Genomic DNA, 597 nt, shown 5'->3' on the forward strand with positions numbered 1-597 from the left:
TCAGCAGATCCTTGGATATCTGCTTTCCACCATGAGCCGAGACGTCCTCGTGCAGGTGGCCAACTGCAGTACAGCTGCAGCTATCTGGAAAGCAATTGAGCAAATGTTTGGATCAGTCACAAAGGCACGGTCCATCAATACCAGAATTGCCCTAGCTACTCTACCAAGAAAGGAGATAGCAGCGTTACAGAATATTTCACCAAGATGTGGTCCCTAGGCGATGAGATGACCTCATCTAGAAAGTTTGAAGAAGAAGATCTAATCTCTTACATCCTGTCAGGACTTAATGATGACTTCGAGCCGATTGTTTCTGCTCTCGTCTCACGAGTAGAACCAGTAAGTTTGAATGAAGTTTACTCACAGTTATTGAATTTTGAAAGCAGGATGAAACTTCGACAAGGTGACTCACAAGCCAATCTGGCAAATCATGGGCGCGGTCGAGGAAATCAACAAGAAGATCGCGGACGCGGCAACCGGCAGCAAAGAGGGTGCGATGGCCGTGGACGTGGACGCAACAGCAATAATTCTAGCAGCAATGCCAACAACAATCAAAGACAGGGAAACAACAATTATGCTGACAACAGGCCAAAGTGCCAA

The 597-nt window shown here is 46.7% G+C and overlaps 1 non-coding gene across 1 annotated transcript; it reads left to right on the plus strand.

Annotated features, from left to right (window-relative positions):
- Nucleotides 1-240: 240 nt before the first annotated feature.
- On the plus strand, nucleotides 241-379 carry LOC121053337. The gene has a single exon (XR_005811020.1). It is a non-coding gene; the product is annotated as a small nucleolar RNA Z247 (small nucleolar RNA).
- Nucleotides 380-597: the final 218 nt, after the last annotated feature.

The sequence above is a fragment of the Oryza brachyantha genome, chromosome 1 (genome assembly GCF_000231095.2).
Source record: "Oryza brachyantha chromosome 1, ObraRS2, whole genome shotgun sequence".
Taxonomy (NCBI): domain Eukaryota; kingdom Viridiplantae; phylum Streptophyta; class Magnoliopsida; order Poales; family Poaceae; genus Oryza; species Oryza brachyantha.